At 39.0% G+C, this 18192-nt stretch overlaps 1 protein-coding gene across 1 annotated transcript in view; it reads left to right on the top strand.

Annotated features, from left to right (window-relative positions):
• pcdh11 (protocadherin 11) overlaps positions 1-18192 on the top strand; it is a 122181-nt gene that overhangs the window by 54996 nt on the left and 48993 nt on the right. The gene's annotated exons all lie outside the window — the stretch shown is intronic.

Here is an 18192-nt window from a genome sequence, read left to right as displayed (position 1 = left end):
ATGTACATACATGTTTCTGTACATAAACTGTAGAATCACATTTGTAACACAGGTGGTAAACAGAAATTTCTTAGATATCCTTGGTAAGCACATTTCTTTTTTTCTCCTGTGTTCTGTGTATAAAACAAAAATGTTAAATAGTTGGTCATGAGCTCTTTTCAACTGGAGCAAGCTGATGGCCTTCTGGCTATTACGATTGTGTCTGTATGTGTGTAAGAATGTGTGTGCATGCATGCATGTATGTGTCTGTGTGAACAGTGCAATCTAGTTAGGTGACAGATGGAGAGGGCAAGGGATGGGGGTGGGGATCAAGCACCTCTGACAGTATGGGGCCTGCACTGCACCCTGTTCCTGCTAGGTCTGAAATTGCTAAGGTAAACTAAAACCGTGCAACTGCGGGATGCCATTTCACAACTTTATTTTCCACTGAAAATGAGAACCTCTCCAGTGAAATGTTACACTAACAATGTAAAAGTTGAGTGATGAAAATGCTAGACAGGCACCTTGCTTCTTGAAGCAGACTTTATCCTGCGAAGTTTCCACTAGAATACAAATGTAAACACACTGATTGCCACAGATAAAACGCTTAAGAGATCCTGTGTGCAGCAGCATTTTTTAAGCCAAGGAAAGGCCACTGAATAAGCACATCTTAATGATGATTCACTCTGTATAATAAAAGAAAATCCCTCTGGCATCCAAACAAGAGGCTAGTCATGCAGCAATTAAGCTTAGTTAAAGGCATCAAGCAGACTATGGGTGGTTGGTGAGGCATCTTCCTCAACATGTACATCCACATGCACGTCCTTGCACACGCAAGCGCACAGACGCACACATTCACTCACTCAACCCCTCTCACATACACACACACACAATTTATTTGAGGTAAATGTGATCTCAGAAGACAAGCAGCAACAACCCACGGCTCCATCAGGGTGCCTGAGGTTGCATTGGTGGCCATCGTCAAACAAATAATGCTTTGTGACTGAAAAAAAGACAATCCAAAAGGTCATTTGTGACCTCTGGGACCAGTACTGTGCAGCATCTGTCACTAGCAAGCAGCACATGTCTGTGTCAAATGGCAAAAGGTATGCGGTGCAGCCAGCCTGCCGTGTAATAAAGGCAGTAGGCCTATATATACGTAGCATCACTGTCACCGTGGCATTGACAGGGCTCCGCAGTGTGCTGGCTTATCTGCAGAACGTCCAACATGCCATATTATATACATGAGTGGCTGGATGACTTGAGGGGCTGGTCACAGCATGGCTAACGTTATATCTGCTCTTTAAATATGAACACTTTTTTTAGGTCACACGTGGAATGCTGTATGTATAAATATGATTGGATTCACATTTATCCCCATTGTATTTAATCTCATTGAGGAGTATGTCTAACTGCTTCACAAAGTACCTTTGGATGACATAATCAGACCTTCAGATTTATGACTGACATCAGTGATTAAAGACATTACATTTCTCAGATGTAGTAAGCATTCATCATATCCATTCATTCATATCAATGTGCTTTCTCATGCAGTGCTCTTCCTCTAATGGTTTATGAGGTTGAGGTAATCCTCACGGGAATCACCAACAATCGGCAACCTTCATGTTTGATGTTATCTCCCTTGTCACACGATTTCCACAATAAGGGTTAATGGCATAAAAAATTCAGGGGAAATTGATGAAGGAATATATAATCCATGCTCCCTCTCAACCAACTTGCCATGCTCATATGTCTGCAGCAGACCACACCTCCATGTGGAACAAATCAATAATATTCCATTTCTAACCAAATTCCTCTTTTTGAATGGTGAAATCCAATCTTCATGGACACACTAACAAATTGGATATAGTGACAGCTGCATTAGAAACAGAAACAGAAACACAGAGAGGTGTGTAGAAATTGCATATTGAATGAATTCTCTCAAAGTCTCTATGAATTCTCTCAAATTGCAAATGAGGCAGCGTTCAGTGTATTTCCCAGATCTCCTGAATGTATTCTCTCTCTCGCTCACGCTCTCTCGCTCCCTCTCTCGTGCCGGCTGTCCTTCCCTCTCTCTTGCCACAGCCTATCTCCCCCCTTCATCCAGCTAAACCAATCAGGGATTTGAAGGCCTCACTTCCAATCAATTACCACCCAAATCAGTGCAGAGGCCTTTGATATAGAATCATTTGTCAAATCAGTGCAGATGGCTAGGGGCAGGTACCCCTGTGCCATAGGCCATATCCACGTGGAAATCTCTGCTCAGGGTGGGCTCTCCTGACGCTCCCCAACCTATTAATGTGAAGTCATTGTGTGCTCCAGGACTGCAGTCCAGCTGCCTGGTCCCCTAGATTGCTAATGTATAAGCATCTTAGCCTGACCGGTGGATAATACCAAGTCCCAGAGTCTACCATAATGATTTGGACTATTTTTAAGGCAGGCAAAATCTTACTTGAGGTGTTCATATGGATTGCACAAAGGCTGCAGGAAGTGCACTCAAAGTGCTTTTAAAATGCGACCTGCTGTAACAAAATATACTTTAGTACCAGAGGTGTAACAATTCTGAAACCGAGACCAAACCCCGAGTAGAAACGTACACAACGTCATGTCGCGACACCAGGGTAAAAAATCAAAAGTGATGGTTACAACTAAAAGTTCTGACAGTAAGACCAGAGGAACAGCATAGTAACGATGTGTGAATTCAGTTATTCACAGTATAATTAATGAAATGCCATTGCAGAGATCTGAATAAATAGAGCTTCATTAAAATAAAATCATCATCATATCAAGGAAGGGGACATATTTAATGAAAGATTAGAGTGCAAATAATGATAGCAGAGTGACAGATGTAACATAAATGAAGGGAATGTAGGTGATATTGTCAACAACTGTGTACCATGACATGAAAAAGATACAAAACAATTTTAAAAATCCACAAAAAAACATTTTTTTCTCTGCACAATTAACTGCACATTTAGGTCATATGTATCTATATTGAGAAGAGAGTTCTGTGAAAAAACCCAGCTCTCCACAGAGTAGTTAAAGGCTGCAGGAAGTTGCATCAGTGCAGCACGTGTTGCAAGCTATACTATTAACTGGCAGAAATGTCATCAATAACTCCTCTTCCCTGCTGCTCACCGCGCCATCCCGAGCAGTTGCAAACTGTGTCTCGAATGGGGAAAGTTTCCAAACATGGTCTATTCCTCCATAGATTGTGCCATTAATGCATGATTGGTTCATTCATTAAACAGGCTTGGGAGAAAAGCAATTTGCCACTGCTGATGTAGTGCTGAGTAGTGGGAGGAATATAAGACGTAAAGTCTGTCCATGTGGTTGTGACTTTTTAGCATAAAAATTCCAAGCAATTTCATCTAAATGAAAGAAGAAAAAAAAACGATTTGTAGTTTGCACTTCAGTAATGCGTATTAAGTAACTCTTCCATCTCTCTTACTGACTAAATACACTTATACATCCATGACATATAGGTTTTGTAATGCAATTCATTAGGGGTTATATGGTGGATTTTTCTTTTTTGATTCATATAACACACAGTCGGTCACATTTCTCACATGAACTGATGCTGTGTCAGCTACCCACACTTCAATAAATAAACTTACAGTTCAGTTACTTTTTTAAGTCAACGTGTCAAGGCCGGTTCAACATTATATTTTTGCTTAGGTATTGCTGCTCGGACTAAAACATATACAACTCTGCTGTGAGATTCTTCTGCACATCATTATCGATCTGCTGTCCACATGAGCCAGACCTTGTCACCTATCACCCACAACAAAATCGGTTGCATTATTTACGCTGCATGGTAGACTTCTTGGCTGAAACTACGCTTGACTTAACTTTTTTTTAATGATGATTTCACGTTTTGAAACTTCATATGATGCAAACAGTGCAAAGTTAGTTTTTGGAGAAATAGTTTCTGTTTCTGGCACTTTAACACTGTCTTGATCCACTGAATAATGTTGACAGGTGATTTCCATCAAAAGAGTGATGGTGTGTTTCTCCTGGTTGGTTGTACTGTAAGTTCACAACCAAAAGGGAAGAACATCAGAGCAGCTGTGCACTGCTTGGGGTCAAACATTAAGTTGTAACAGAACACCATTTAAAAAGCACTTGAAAATCTTGTCATCTTAATGTGTGCTTCATAAATGCAGCAATCTTTACCAATTACCCAAAATAGTAGTTTAACACCCGTCCCTGGTGACTGAAAGCATGGTTTTCAGCTCAGCCATGGTTACTTCCTGGTTAAAATCTCCCTGAAACACTGCAAAAGCTGCAGAAAACAAATCATAATGCGGTAACTCTGTTGCAAATAGGTGCCCACTGAGCTATTGACCTTATAAACAGTGCATGTGTGGGCTTAGTTTTGTTGTGAATTGAACCTAACAGTTTAAACCTCCAATAGACAGAACTTGATACTGAACTGAGGAGAGTCAGAAGTAGAGCTGAATGTCACAGCATTGTGAACAGCAATAGGACTGAGATGATTTGTCACAGGTTTGAGGGGTAAGTAGGACCCAAATGCAGCCAAAACTTGGGGAACGGTGCACACAGGTTTATTAACCGCAGACATGAACAGACGACGTGAACTGATTGAGGATTAAACAGACATGAACAGATCGAGGACATACCCAGAGAACAACAGGACGTGAACAAACCCAGAACTAAAAAGACCAAGGGGAGCACAAGGACTATATAGACAAGGGAGGCAAGGGTGATTGAACACAGGTGAAACACATTAGGGCGGGGCAGACAATCACCACAGACACAGGACCAAGACAGGAAGCAAAACCAATTACAAAATAAAACAGGAAGTGCAAAAGTCCAAAACAAAACTAACAAAAAGTGTCTGCCATAGCAAACCATGACAGATTCCCATGTACGTACTGAAGTGCATTGGAAAACCAGAGAACAAACAACATAATCAGTGAAGTAATGCTGGATATTAGTGGCATTTTAGATACTTAATGTCTGAATGTGAGACTATTATGGCTAGCCCACTATTCAAGTGTAGAAAGAATTCAAACTGAATAAAGAAATGTCTCCTAATGATAAATTATGGATAAGATTAATATTATACTACATAAATCATCCAGTATCTTGTCAATATATCTTACCAAGTCTACACTGTGTATGTATATGTATATGTCCGGGATAGAGGCTGTGATATGCTGTACAGACTGCAAAGCCCCTTGAGGCAAATCTGTAATTTATCACATTGGATTATATATATAAAATTGACTTATGTGACTTCTCAGAATTTTGTGTATTTTGGAAATTGTGCTTTTCTAGTACAGGATGAGTCATAGCGGTCCATCCATCTGCCTCTTCTAAAAAGTTCAGCAGAGCTGTAGGTTGGAAAATACTGGATATATTGAGTATAATATTATTACATTGTATTTGTCCTTGTAAGGTAATAAATTTGACTATTGCATAGGCAAAGATAAAATGCAGTATTGATCTGTGATGTAAAGAGAAGACAATAACTTGTTGACAGAGAATAGTGCGTTGTCTAAATTATGCCTAAATAACTTCTAATTTAAAAAGTAAATTTTGAGGTTTGGGATTTATGTGCCAAGACACAGGAGGGTGGAGAGGCTTAACAATTATTCAACAGAAACATAATAAAAGTCATTCATGTTTTTAGCTACAGCTACATAATAAATGCAGTTGGGATTATATCAGTATGCCAGGGTTATAGAGGCTTTTTTAGAATTTTTATATACATATATATATATATATATATTTTTTTTTTTCAATAATTTTGTGTATGACCAGTCAAGCATTTCTAATACCTGGACAGGTGTGAAATTCCCCCTGCTGAAACATAAACAATGCAACTAAATTATGCAACTAAATTATTTTTCACTGTCATTGATTTTCCTGGCAAAGTTGTTGTCATGTAATTGTTTGCCATTAGAAGAAAACTGTGTAGTTAGATTTCCATGTTTAATGACTTAAACAAAGCCTTTGAGGCTTCATTAGTTTGCACAATGGTGCAGCCCAAAAGAGATTGTCTAAGAAATAGAAGTTAAAACAAACAGAACTTGTGTCCTCAGGTGATCCGGCCTGTCAAAAGCAGAATGAAATAATGAATAACTGAAAACATAAATAAATATATAAATATAAAACCTTTGAAATCCAAAACCTTTAATTTATAGATAAAGCATTAATCATAAAATGTTCAAGATTCATTGTTATGGCCTAAGTTATAAAAGAGCTTCTTTTAATGATTTTATTCATGAGCAAAGTATTATTCAATGCCTTCATCTTTCAGTGATGTATCCTGGCCTCTTATTTTTTCCTCCCAACCATTATAAATCAGTGCAGTGCTGTGGGATGACATGGATACCAGCCCTCGGTTCTTTGTGCAACAATAAGACAAGTTCTCTGTGGTGTTTGATACACATTCTTTTAGAGTCTGTCTTCAGATCAACACAGCACAACTGTGTCTCTGGCAGACAGAACAAAGATCGCCCAAATTAGAAATGAAAAATAAATCTTAAAAAAAACCAAAAAAAACCCAAGGAGCCAATGACCGCAAGCATACTAACTCAAACGACCTCAGTGGCCAGTCGGTATCTGCAAACATACTTTAACCGAAGCTGTATTTTAGCAGCAATCACCATAATAATCACCAAGCTGCATTTGCAGATAGCCTAGTGGATGTGTCTTCTGTTCTCCAGTTTCACAATTTATAGTCATCATACAAGAAGCGCTTCCACTGTAGGTGTAGCTAATCAAACTACATTTCTATTTCCTATTCAAATTCTTACTGTTTTCTCCACTGCCATCACATCTTTATTTTATGGAGAGAAGCTGTTATTTAGGTTTTAAGCATACCTCACGACGTACCCGCTCATCAGTTAAATTAACTACAAACATGTGATGTCTTGTCAAGAATATCCTGCGATACTATGAGAGGTGTCTCAGTGTGCCTCATTAGTTTTCCTCCTGCTAGTTTGCTTTATTCAGTACACTGTAGATTGTGCGTCGTTGTCAAAAAACTGTTTAGACAGTAGTAAGTGTCATCTCCTAATTTTGCTCCAGTTATAAAAGGACACAGTTTTGTGACACAGATTTCAAGATCTCTGAAATGTTTGTATTACCTCAGACAGAAAGGAAAAACAAACAAACATAAAAACAACAACAACAAAAACAAGAAAAAAATATATTAATAAGAGGAAATTGGAGTTTGGAGATGATTACAAGTGTATGAGCTCTCTAAGCAAGAACATGCTGCATTGCTCAGGATATTTTTCTCACCCTCTGCCTTTGCATATTTCACACTGGTGTCGTCTTTGGAGATGTAAGTCATACTGAGAGAATTTGACTCTGCATGCTAAAAAGGCATAAATACGTGTAGAAAAAAAAAAAAAAACATAACCAGCGGATGACCTTATTACGCTCAGTGTGTACCATGCAGTTGCAATATTGCCTTTATTTGTCATTATTACCACCCGCCATTACTGCGAGTAGGAGGAATATCAATTTCAAAAAGAGGGCTTCTGACTAAATGTTAAGGAGCCCCCTGTCATGTGAGACACATCCCCACTGTTATGAGTGGGCAGATATGGCTGTGCTTTACTACTTATGGATATTCAGTGGAAGAGCAGGGGTCCTGCTGTAATAAGGCATTTACCAATGCAGAGTAGCACTTTGCACTGTGAGAACATATGTTAATGTTCTTGGCTGTGGCCAGAGAAACAGCAAGAGGTTTTGGAAAAAAAAAACAAAAAAAAAAAAACACATGGGACCGGCCTCCTGGAGCACATATTTGCCTTCTACAAAGATATTAATATGACTGGTGCTCAGTGGTGGAGGAGAAAGAAAAATTACCCTGGCAGTGAGGAGAAGTTTGTTTTGGTGATGGTGATGGACCCCAATTGGGTGAGGCAGGCTGGGGGAAGAGGGACAGCTCTGTACTCTGTGGCTTTTGAATTACATCAATGGCGCACTTTTAACTGACTGCGCTGCCAGAAAAACTGACATCAACATACTTGAGGAAGATATGCGTGGAGCAAATGGGGATATGACTGTGAGCCTGGTCTCTGTGCTTAATCAATGTTTTACCAAGACTGTGTCACTGGCTTTGCAAGAAGGATTGTCTGTGTTCCTTCTCAAGAGTTGACAGTTACAGTAACAAGTTGTCAGTTGAGGAAGATATTTAAAAAAAAAAAAAAAAAAAAAGTATGCTATGGATAGAAGCTACCATTTATGAACATGGTTGAAAAATTATACCCCGACCCAGTGTTTAATTTTCCATTTTCCATACTGTGTGTTAGGAAATACTATTTACCTTCCAAATGCAGCCGGCAATATGTAGATGAGAGTTTATGTAGAAAAGGATTTTCTGCAACCAAAGACAGTGAGAACGCGTCTTGCTTGGCTTTCCCATTCATATGGATTACCTGAGAAAATATTCATGAACTTGGCTTTGGTCTCACTGGAGTCGGTGGAGGAAGTAGCGTCTCTTCCTGAATATTGAGTATGTTGACGGCTAATATTTCATCGGTAGCAGCGATGGTCAAAGTAGTTCTTGTTTGCTGTGTCCATCAAATGTTACTGTAATTAAGCAGCATCTTATTGTTTGTCTTCTTCAAAAAATCATGACTTACTTTACTGTCTGTCCTTTGGCTTTTGTTACCATTTCAGTGAGAGGAGTGAAGACCTGACCTTGGCTGGGTGTCCTCACGACCTGCACCACCCTTACTTGGTTTTTCCATAGTAGAGAGCTAATACAAAGATACTGCTCATTTACAACTTGGAAATATCTATTCACACTCACTTGACAGCATCATTCAACACTCCAAATATGCATATGAGGTGTGAAAAAGAACAATGTGTTGCTAACTCTGAAATTGCTGAAATGCTAAAAAAATTAACCCAGCTGGGATAATATACAGTACTATAACAACTATATTAAAAGTTTTAACTCCTTTGTGCTGAAGACACATTTCTTTCATGGCTGTTATGATGTCTGTCTTGTTAAGTGGAATAACCTAGAAACAGATACAAGATTTATTCATCTAACTGGAAATTTAAAAGAAAGCTTTCTCTATTCTGAGATGCAGTTACATTTTCAGTGGTTAAGGTTGTGATCTACCACGTGGGTAACAGAAATGATAGAACTGTTCGACTTACAACTGACAGGAAATGGTTGTACACACATTCCAGTTATCTCGATGATAAATTTGATCTCTTAATATAAATTGATCTCTGCATAGTGATCAGATTGCCCATAACGGGAACTGTAACAAATGCAATCTTTTTGAAGCGAGACCCCTCAACAGTAGAAAGACGATTGTTATTATTAGAAACATTAATGTGATATATAATGTAATAATAATAGTATTATCACTTCTTGTTCTGGGGCTTTCATTGAAATTTATAACCATGCCACAGTCGTTTGGAGTGTTCATGTTTCACAGGCTTCTTTGTGAAATCTTCATGCTCGTGGTGATATGTGAAGAGTGACAGTGAATGCACTTTGAAACTGAGATGAAATTAGCTGAATGATATTACTGCTAACCATTTGGCTATCAGTTGTGGGTTTAAATTTAAGTCAGAAGCAACTCCCAGTTTTCAGGAGATCATTTCCATAAACGTTCTGAGAATCATTAATCAGTATCATCATTGTGCTCCGTGTTTGTCAGTGAATGACAATGATTCGGGCGCTTTGCTTCAAACGCCAGCCTGCGATACAGTATGTCACCGCACATCACAATCTATGGACAATGCCTCTGCCAGTCTCAATGAAGGAAACTGTCAGGCATTTCAATGGGAGAAAGATCAAACGGATGAACAATTCACATTACTGGGAAATCTTGATAAACTGAAGTTTTGACACATCAAGGGGATTTCCATTCTCCTTTCCACCGTGTTTCCTCTTTGACAGTGCACTTAGTGGCCACTTTATTATACACACCTCCCTGTTAATGCAGCTCCCTTCTTCAGACAGTGAGTCAAGCCTTTGTGACTCATTATTCAGGCAGACAGAGTTGAGAGGTTCACTCAATGTCCAGCTGAGCCTGTGGGCTCCTAGCATGTGTCACCAGCATCTACAGTGTCTGCTTTCATTCAAATGCTACACCAACTTTTTTTTTTTCTTTTTTCTTTACTGATTCTGATCCAAGGTATCCTAATCAGATTGCTGTAATGTGGACTTTTGTTGATGTTGAAAATCAACATATTACTATGTTGTATGGCACATGAACGGAGACCGCTGGACAAGACTTTAACATATTGTTGAAGCTTCAGTAGGCATATGATCATTACAACTGAATCTACAAAGAGAAATCTTTACTAGTCTTATAAATCCTTGTTTCTATTGCCACATGCAGATGATTCATGGATCTATCCCAGCTGGTACCAACATCAGAGGGTGTTGTATTCTTTAAGCCACAGCCTACTTAACAGATTACTCTAGTGCTTTTTTTAAACCTACTGGTAGTATAACACATTGTGTAAAAAAAAAAAGAAGAAGATGTAACCCATGTCTAATCACATGTAAGGTGATGTAATAGCATGGACGCTACAACAATGCTCCCTTCTCCCACTGAGCAGCAACCTTGTTGTGGGTGTAGCTGTTTTTTTTGTTTTAGTGTTTTTTTCCAGCAACTAGTAATTGAAACATTATGGATAATATTTCAATATTTTTATGTTTTACGGCCAAGTGAACATGCGGTTTCTGAATCACTTGCTTTCTTCCTGACCATCTTTTTGGTTTATCTTTGAGCCAGCAGCAACATCTAATCCTCATCCCTTGTATCTGCACAGAACCAAATAGCAAACACATGAACCATGACATAATTCCTCTGCTATATCCTGGCTAAACAGGAAATGTGTTTTTAATATCATATTCATAAAGCAGAAGCCGTCGGTTGTAAAGGTCTGGATATTGTTATGCATCAATAAGATTATCGTCTTCAGCTGAGGCAGCTACAGCTGACGTTCTATCACCCAGCGAGACTGTCCTCTAAAAAAATAATAAAAAGAGCCCCCAGATCATCTGTGCGATCAGCTTATTACAGCCCACGGGAGGAAAAGAGGAAGTAAGGTGACGTTAAGTCTGCGTTAGGAGGTAGGGTTAGGGTGGATGGATGGATGAATGGATAAGTTGAAAAAAAGTTTTGAACAAATATGGGAAAGTTTATTGTTTTAGCTAATCACAGTGGCACAAAAGGTAGCTGTTTAGTTGTTGTATATTGTTACCGTAAATTCAATATCTTTGCATGTGTGAAAGATAAACATAAAGGAAAAAAAAAAACTAGCATGCTAAAACATTAGCCATATGCAGATTAAGTAACTCTTTAAGTTGGTGGTAAGGAAGGGCACTGGGTTGATGTCTGTGATGCAAATTATACTTTATATTGCAAGAAACAAATCTCAGATATGTGTCTCATGTCCACCAGTACTTTGTGTATTTATATTTTTGCTAACATTATTGCTGACCGGCTGCAACCCTTCATATTGACAGTGTAGCCTACTTCAAAGGATTTTTTTTTGTTTTTTTTTTCTGGCAAGATAATGTGTCACTGTCTCAAGATGTTTCCAGGAAATTACTTTACTCCAATGGTCTGCGCAGTCCCCAGATCACAGCCTAATAAAACACTTCTGGGATGGGGGAAAGTGGGGTCTTCACAGCATTCACGCCACTGAAAAACTGCAAAAACTACGCTGTCAAGTGAGTATAGATCAGAATCCCTATGGAACACTTCTGGCACCTTGCTGAATCAATGTTTCAAAAAAAAAAGAAAAGAAAAAGAAGATCTGGCAGTTCAGAGGGTCGAACAGGGCCCCACACAGTATTACCAAGGTGTACCTAATAAAATTGTCAATGAGAGTATTTACAGAACTGGAAAGGACTACACTTCAGTCAGAGACCTCGGGCTCAAATATCCTTCCCTTCCTCGACTTCTTAGCACAGACACCATGACATCCTGAATTTGCATAGTAGTAAAGAGTAATGTAGCTCTTGGAGGCTGGTGTGACACTCATTCAAAACAGCTTTCCTTTTTTTCCCCCAGTGTAGTCTAGAGCAAAAGGGGTTGAGCAGGCAGTGAGTGATGTGGGTAAAGAAAGTCAGACACTTCCTCAGCTGTAGTCAACCTCAAAGAGCATTTTGTCATGTATCTTCACTTGGTAAAGTACCTGCAACCTTCTTCGCATCACTACTGAATCAAGGTCTGTTTCACTGTATTTGATGCTGTTTGATGTCAGCTGTTATGTGAGACAAGTAATGGAAGGAAAAAAAGAAAAGCACATTTCCCCTAAAACCTCCATAGCAATTTTTTTCTTGTTTTCTTTTTTTCTGTCTTCGTCTTTTAGCACATGGATGATTTTTGTTAAGCGATAATTATTAAGTTAGATGTCACAGCATTATGAAGGATGTCCTTCAAGCCGCACCTGATTTCAAGGGACAGCTTGACAAAACTCACTTTGAATTTGGTTGAAAGCATGTCTAATTGAATTTTGATACGTAATTAAATCAAGCAATAAATCAGCCCAGATCCCACTGCAACCGACAATTCAACACTCCTGAGCACCACAAGCTAATTATGATGAAGTTATTATCTCAGCCAAAGGGAGTACTCTGAATGGCTCCTTCTGCATCATGTAGAATCTTTTCAACTAGAATGTACTCAACCTTGAGGAAAGGGCATCTCTCATATTAAGGATCCACAAGATCTTATAAATGTCACTCGCTCGGTTGGTAATGTATCCACGTTGAAACAATGTCCCACTTTAAAGCAGGTGATTACTTAAAGCAGTCACAGCAGTCGAATGTTTTTGACTCACTTGTGCGCATAAACACATTGATGCACCATGCCAGAAATTATCTGATGTGTTGTACCTCAGTAATTACAGCTGGTAGTAATTTCTGTCAATAATCCCTCGATGTGTAGGAAGTGGCTATATTGATTTAACATGGATTTAGAGCATCATCCTCATCATCTGGTTTCCAGTCTCATATGGTTAATCAATTACATCCCCTGCGATTTAAATATGCTTTAGATGCCATGCACTGCGCATGTAATCTCATGACATAAGGTATTAAATGAAGTCTAATTATAACTTTGTAGCTATGTGTCACATCATACTCTTTTAATACCTTCACTAAGAAGACAAATTGGTGTGTCAGTCAGGACGGGTGCTGCATTTTGATTCAAACAAAATTCAGAAGTTAGTTAAGACTGTCACGTGATCCTTGTAAATAAATATGCATACATGAATAAAATGTGTTTTAATGATCAGCCTGCTTGAAGCTGAGCAACCTTTTACAAATACATAAAGAAGTGGAAAAAGGCATAATTCTCCAACTCCCCAGACAACCATACTAGATCTAGCTGGTATGGTTTTCATAAATGAATCCTCTGCAACAATTACTGGAGTAGCCTCCTTCTGCATAATTTGATGAGCAAAGAGAACATTGATGAACTTTTTTAATTATTATGCCGCTTGGGATTCTGACACAAGCGCCACAGAGAGGGAGGGGGGTCCACCACTACAGCTGCAAGGGAGCTTTTTTTTTTTTTTCCCTTTCTCTCTTTTCCTCTCTCTACCTCCCCTTTTTTTTTTTTTTTTTAATTCATCCAATTTGTCGGTCCAAATGAAACAGCAAAAGGTTAGAGTGTGGAGTAATTAACAGCAGCTAGTCTAATGAAATCAGGAGGGGCCGGTACACTGGGAGGATCAATACCGCACTAAGAGTGAAGCAAGATGGGGGGATTGTCCAGGGGAAACACACATATACGAACCACTTAATAATAATAAGCTGATGAAACGGCAACATGTTGTCCACTTGTAAATCAAAATTGGTTCGAACACACTGTGACATTATTGCTGTCTAGTAATTGCGTTAGAGGAAAGTTGCTCCTTGTGCACACTCAAGAAGTGTACAGGATTTACACCACTCTGTGTGGTTTGCTGAGAGGGTTTCCCTTTATTGAATGTCAATAAGTACATCAATACACTTTGGACAACTGAACACCAATGCAGAGGGAAATGGGGATTCTATTTATCTAAGGCTACACTTAAGTATATTGAAGACTTTATTAGCCCCTTTTGATGAGGAGGTGTTTTGTTTGCAACAGTTTTATCACACTGTCTAAGACATGCTGCGTTTGCCAGAAATATAAGGGATGTAAATTTGAACTCTGCCCACTGTTTCTTGGCTGAGACAGTCACGTCTCTTGTGCATGCACACACGAGCAGATGGCACTCACGTCTAAGTTTTCCACTGTGAATATTTGTATTATGCGTGCATATGTCTGGATGTGTGTGATTGTGACACGGCCACCTGACAAATCTGTCATTTTCTTCCTATTGATAAATTCAGACACATCCATCTCATCCGTGGGGATAACCACTTGATAGCAGGCCACATGCTTTTTCCCCCGACCCTCTCCAGAGCAGCTTAAGTCATGGACTGTGCCGTACTGACATTTACGGAATACAGAGCAGCCCTGACAGTCCTCCTTGACCATTATTTTTTACCAACTTCTTGCAGAGAGACCAGTTGAATTGAACAGCCGCAAACTATAGTGAGACTCACCAATGAACTCTGTGTCTGAGTCACAAGGAATGTGAAATAGGCAAGGGTAGGCTTTGGCAGCTCCAGAGACTGTGGCTAGCTAGCATGGTTCCTATCTCTTTACCTTGCTCTGTGCTTCTCCCCACCTTCAAAGGTGTTTACACTACGAAATAAACTGTTATGTGGGAGGGTACAGAGACGGGAGCAGCAGATCTCATTAGCTTTAAACTATTAGGAGCATCAGGACCCCGGGGATGAGCGGTTTTAAGGCTTTCAGTGTAGCTTGAAGTTATCACATCATACATTCTAAAAACTGTTTTCAGTAACTGCAGCGAGGCGCCTTGATGCACCATTTTTTCTTTTAAAACTTTGAACTTAGTATTAATGGAGAAGATTCAACAAAGCTTTGTATTGTGATACTGCGCTACTGCTAACGGAGTGCAGGGGTCGGCCAATTCAGCAAGGATATGTTTGAAAGATAAGGATAAATGGTTAAATACTGGTTTTAATCTTCTATATGATTATAATATAGTGGAATAGGTCCATGGGAAGCCAACAGTTATTTTGCCACCAGTGGTAGTAATTGCTAAAATGAGAACAAGGAATATTAAATGGATTGTTATTCCTTGGTAAACTCATGTAGACAGATTTCAGTGTCATCAAGTTCACAGAGGTCAGGAGAAAATCTCATCAATAAAAGGAAAAAGAAAAAAATGGAATAGCAAGACCTTGGAAATCCCGAGGTATTATACTGGCTATGTGTTTAAAGGTGCCTGAACCACTGGTTATTTTCCTGCTTGTGTAAAAATAGGCTCTCTGGATACTAGTTTTAAGAATAAAGGTTGCCAAAAGTGTTTTTATGTTTTTTAACATGCTTGAATTTGAAAATTTGAATTTGATGTAATGAATTTAAGTCTTGGCTTTCAAATATTAGCTGAACCTTTGTTGAGGCAGTACACCAAATATTGTCAATTGCCATTAAGTAATACGTTTGCCATATTTGTCCTTGCTTTTCCATCACCCGTGACACATACTGCACCTCCACGGTTTATGTTTGTTCAGTATTTTATTTCACCTACTGTTCGTGATAGAGTTGGACTTTTGTTGCTACATATTGGTCTGAATGTATGGTCAACCTCTAAAATGACAAAAAATACACAAAATCACTAATCACAAATAAACTCTGCTTATGTTAGAAAACTCAATAGTTTCATCAAATGTATAGACAATAAACTCTGTGCAGTGTAATAGACCTTTTTCATGCTGAGCGATATGAACAGTCTGGAATAATATACATTTATTTTTATACTCTAAATGTAAATGTATATGTACTGAGGGAGATTGATTAACTGCCCTATGTACAAAAGCTGATGGAAAATTGTTTTAATATCCCTGATATACCCACAGTCGGCTTATTGTCTTTCTCCTGCACACTGCAGGCTTAGTTTCGGCTGTAGATGTAATATTAGCTGCTTTCCAGTCACCTACGCACAGCTGGAAAGCACCCATACCTACCTACCTTCTGACTATGCCTCTTGATTATTACCCAGTCCTTCTACCTCTCTGCCAACCTGCCACACCATTGCTCTGACCCTCACTGGAGAAGAAAGGTTGCTGCAGCACTTCAACCTGCCTCCAGTACATACTGGAACTCAGTTCTAGGGAACTCTGAGACTGCACTGCAGCTCACTTTACAGAGAATTAGAACAATAGTATATATATATATATATATATAATTATTTGCATGCATTGTTCCAAAAAATGCCATACAATGGTACAAAGTGTTCTATATGGTCATTTCACTCCTAACTACATTCTGTATTTATTCATTGTGCAGCCACTGTCTCTAAAAAAATTGGATACATTTGGATACAGAAACAGAGCACAATAAGGTCTGGTGTTTTTAATCAATTATTTATCCAATATTTTAATGATCAGAGTGCCTGGGGTGATCAAAGGCTTGGTTCGAGCTCCACTGCCTTTGCTCGCTAAGACATCCCTCTGTACTTTGATGTGGTTCACCAACAAATGCACTTATCTTAAGCATAACTCTCTCCCAGGCTTGCATGTGGGTGCTTTGAAACTGCTAGTTTGAGAGGCGTACGTACAGAGAAAAGGTCACTGACCAATCCATACAGAGGAGGAAAAAAAGACAAAACTCACACAGTTGTGGTCTCCAGCAATCAAATGTACAAGTACTTTAGTGAATGTCATCTAAATATGAGACAACCATAGGTCACCTTCTCAGATCCCTCATGTACATTATCATATATTTAATTGGTTGGCAAGGTCTCTAACTTGAAGTATGTGTCACGAGATGTTGAATAAAACATTACTGGGAGAAGAAACAACTGCCTCAAGTAAAATCCTGCTTTAAATGACCAGTGAGTGGATGCAAATGAGCAGCGCCTCAAACAGACCTGACAAATGTTGGTGCGCTCAAAAATGCAAAAAAGGGGGGGGAAATACAGATAGGGTGTTAGTGCTATAGCAGCACATGCCATAATGTCAGTTTAGTGTGGTGATAGCTTATGTTGAGTTTATAAGATCTATTTATAAATAAGCTATATATGTCTCCACTGGCAGAACAGTCATGGGTTTGGTTGTGCTTATATGCAGTTTTTGCATATCTAACTTGTTTCTTGTTTTTAAATGGGAATAATCTACACAGCATTCATTTTGTAAATCAGTCCCTCATGCATTCCACTTGTCATAATTACTTTGAATGTTTTCAGTTCTTATGGAATTGTTACTAGGCTTTTGACAACATCATTCTTAGATTTATTGTTTATTTTATGAGTGGACTACCAGCTGTATGCCGGGGCCATATACTGCAGCGGGACAGTTCAGTTTTTGTGCCATAAATCAAGCAGGCACAGAACAAGACTTTCATTCATTAGAAATCATGTTCCTGGGTACCTGGTGAATGGAAGCCCTACATTTACTCTTTATTAGGTCTGTTTGGGTCTCCACCTACTTCTGAGTGAAATATGTGGCTCTCTACTGAATGCTCCACAGGGTTAACCAACTGTCTGCCATTTGGTGCCAGAAAAAAAAAAAAATTTAAAAATTACATCCAGTACCTAAATGTTTTTTTTCAGCACAACACTGAAAAATCGATGTTGGCATCAAGCAGCGCGGTGCCATAATGGCCATAACTGCTAAAAATGATATATTTTTGAAAAATTGAAGCTTCAAACAGCTGAAGACGAGCCAAACAGTCGGTGACATGTTGATTTTCTTCTTAGAAAACTTTGCCGGCGTAGTCAGAAATATACAGTATGCATAATTTGTGCGCTGAGATACTTCATGACAATGAGATGATTTAATGGTTACCCACACAAAGGTCTTAAATATGCCTGTCTCCACACAAACATTGCTTATTATAAATAATATACAAAACAGATGCTCTCCTGTGCAGTTATTTGTCAGAAGTTTAGAGACGTTTCTTTTAAATCCAGTTGAGTTGTCCACCATGAAGCTCCACTTTGTGTTTGATGAATAGCGCTGGGCGTACTGCTCTATCGCTCAGTCAGTAGCTGCGTCCCTTGGTGAACAATTATGGCGGGATAATCTGTTGACATGAACTTGTTTCCTGTTCATTGTTTTACCGTTCCACCTCAGCAGTCCTCTCTGCTTTTCCCCTGTCTAAGTGGCTCCTCGTT

Source organism: Seriola lalandi, unplaced genomic scaffold (genome assembly GCF_002814215.2).
Source record: "Seriola lalandi dorsalis isolate HSWRI2012SDOR001 ecotype SW California unplaced genomic scaffold, Sedor1 jcf7180002054569, whole genome shotgun sequence".
In the NCBI taxonomy this organism is placed as follows: Eukaryota; Metazoa; Chordata; class Actinopteri; order Carangiformes; family Carangidae; genus Seriola; species Seriola lalandi.
Note: the sequence above shows the minus strand (reverse complement) of the source record. Positions and strands in the feature narration are given on the sequence as shown.